We start from the raw sequence: 3,043 nt of genomic DNA on the forward strand, positions 1-3,043 counted from the left end.
CTTGGGTCAGGCGCACCTTAATCCTAAAGCTTACATCTTTGTTCTTCAACACTTAAAAAAGGTCTTGTACAGCAGATTTGCCTAATGCAATACATCGTTTGATCTCTTGACTGCTGCTTCCGTCAGTGTTGATAGTTGAGCCAAGAAGAATGAAGTCTTTGACAACTTCAGTCTTTTCTCTGTTGATAAGAATGTTGTTTCTTGGTCCAGTGGTGAAGATTTTTCTTTTCTTTACATTGAGATGTAATCCATACCAAAGGCTGTGCTCTTTGATCTTTATCAATAAATGTTTTAGGTCCTCTTCACTTTCAGCAAGCAAGGTTGTATCATCTACATATCGCAGGTTGCTAATGAGTCTCCCTCCAATCCTGATGCCATGTTTTTCTTCATAGAACCCAGCTTCTTGGATGATTTGCTCAGCATACAGGTTGAATAAGTATGGTGAAAGAATACAACCATGTTGCACACCTTTCTTGGTCCATGTACAGATTCCTCATGAGCACAATCAAGTGTTCTGGAATACTCATACTTCACAATGTTGTCCATAGCTTGTCATGATCCACACAATCGAAGCTCATCTGAAACCTGTCCACCATGGGTGACTCTGCTGGTATTTAATATACTGGTGGTATAGCTTCCAGAATCACAGCAACTCTGAAGCCCCCACAGTACGTCAAAATGACGCATTAGTGGTGGATTGTGCTCTAAGATTCCCCTCCCCTCCCCCTCCCGCTACCTTCATGTCTGTTTATTTGTCTCTCCTAGTGAAAGCTGGCCAGATCTACTTTGGAAGAGACTCCTGGATCAGTTTCTTTCTTTTGTCTCGTCCTGTACCTGGCACAAATCCTTCCTCCAAGAAGCACAGAACAGTGCTAATCATTCCATGAATTGCAAACCCTTTTGTGTGCGACATTGGACCTTCCCTGGGGGTGTCTACTTGTGCAAGTCTCCCCTCTGGATGAGGAGGTTTTATCTGATAAGATGCAGAAACTAGAGGCTAGCTGTGAATCCAGCAGTCTGTTTTCCATTTCACCTTCCTTTTAAGATTCTCTGTGATTATTCTATCTTGGAGAACCTGCTTGTCATTTGCCAAGTTCACCTTCTTCAGATAATGATGGCTGGTCCTCAACTCCTGAAAAATCTGCTTTTCTTGTGGCTTCAGACAACGAATCATTTCTCTTCATCCCAAAGCAAAGTAGTTCGACTGCCAGCCACTCTCACTTGAAGAAGCTTATACAGCTCAGGTGAGGCAGTCTTCCTTTTCTAAATCCCCACTTGAATGTGATGACACACACTAACCTCAACCATCTGTGGAAACACATCCTCAAGCACTCAACACAGTGCTGTGTAAAGATGGACTGCTCAATCCAGTTGCTGGGGCTGGATGTCTCTTAAGGATTGGAGGCTGAAGGCAGGACAGAAAGTAGAGGTCTTAGCAAAGGTATAATTTTAAAAGTAGACACCTCAAGGAAGACAGTATAGAAAAGAAGAAGAAATTCAGATTTTAGAAGTAAGGAACAAAGTGAGACAATTCTTTCTCTGAGAACAAGGGCAATAAGTGTAAAAGAACAGATAAATTAATGTGCTGTTGTCTAGAGTCTATTTCTGAGGCTGTAGATCTTTGAGGGAGGAGAAAAGCCTTATCTTTCTCCTGTGCAGCAACTGATGGACTCGAACTGTTGACTTGTGGTTCACACTCCAGTGCTTACCTGCTAGAGTTACTACATGCTCCCAACCTGATGTGTGAGGAAACCATCTACCTATTATTCATGGCTCCATTTCTTCATGTGTGAAGTGAAATCATCAGATGTGAGAGAGGACACAGGGTAGTTTGAAGGCTTGAGTGGTGAATTGTTTGCATGGGGAATGTGAGATGGAGCTGACTAATGACCGGTGTAAACATTGCTGGACAGCATTCAAGGGTCCCACTGGGATAGAAAGTTCACAGATTTATAGTGACAGCAACCTGAGGAGCCAGCTGGGTTTCCCCAGCAACACTGCATAGTTCATAAACTGGGAAAGGGAGCTGGTTAGGGTGCGATGGAAACAGAAGTAGGAGCAACAATATTGTTAGGATACTGTTCAAGTGATTGATAATGAATGTGTGTGGGGGCATCTGGAGGGTGCGGGGGAGGGAAGGCTAGCCTGGGGTAATAAAGAAGGATGCAAGTGCTCCTGATGTAGGCTTTTAATAGAAGTAGGAGAGTGGGAAAGGGATAGGAACAGATGTGTGAATAATACGTGAGATTTAGTTGAAGATTTTAGAAGGGGTGAAGATATCAATAATCACAGCATCCTTGATGTCATTAAGAAAGTAAATTGCTTATGGTGCTTATTGTGTCAGAATAATGGTGAAATGGGTGCTCACTGAGAGATTAACCAGACAAGGATTCTTAGATGGGTCTCTGAGTATCAGAAGAGAGTGTCCCAGGTGGTAGTCTAACTCTGTCATTTACCAGTGGGATAATCTTGGGCAAGTTATTTCAGTGAGCCTCAGCTTTTATCACTTGTAAAAGCAAGGATAAAGTAGTTGCCTTGGGCTAGGTTTTCTAGAGAAGTTGAACCAGTGAAACTTACATTTGTATATGTATAAAGAGAAGTTTTATTATGAAGGAAACGGCTCACAATTGTAGAGTGTCAGGACCCCAGCAGTAGAATGAGCCTTTCCTACATGTCCAATATATTGGGAGCAGGCCACACCCCCTAGGAACCATCCCTTAGATTGGCTGCTCATAGTCACTCATTATAGAGTTAACTATGCCTGTATTCGGTTTCATCACCATGGGTATAAGCACACCTCAACTGGTAAACCTCTGGAAATCCTGCCTAACTATTACAGCCAACACTTATAACTATAACACCTATAAACTATATGCATAATCTTTAAATAAAGAAAATTATAGAGTTATACTTATGTCTAACATGATATAACTATCACACATACAACAGAAAATACACTGGCCCCATTTGCATTTTATATGTCACAATGAACAAAGAAAAATGAACAAAGCAAAAATATTTGCACAGATACAAAACAAAAAAA

Source organism: Chrysochloris asiatica, unplaced genomic scaffold (genome assembly GCF_000296735.1).
Source record: "Chrysochloris asiatica unplaced genomic scaffold, ChrAsi1.0 scaffold00009, whole genome shotgun sequence".
NCBI lineage: Eukaryota > Metazoa > Chordata > Mammalia > Afrosoricida > Chrysochloridae > Chrysochloris > Chrysochloris asiatica.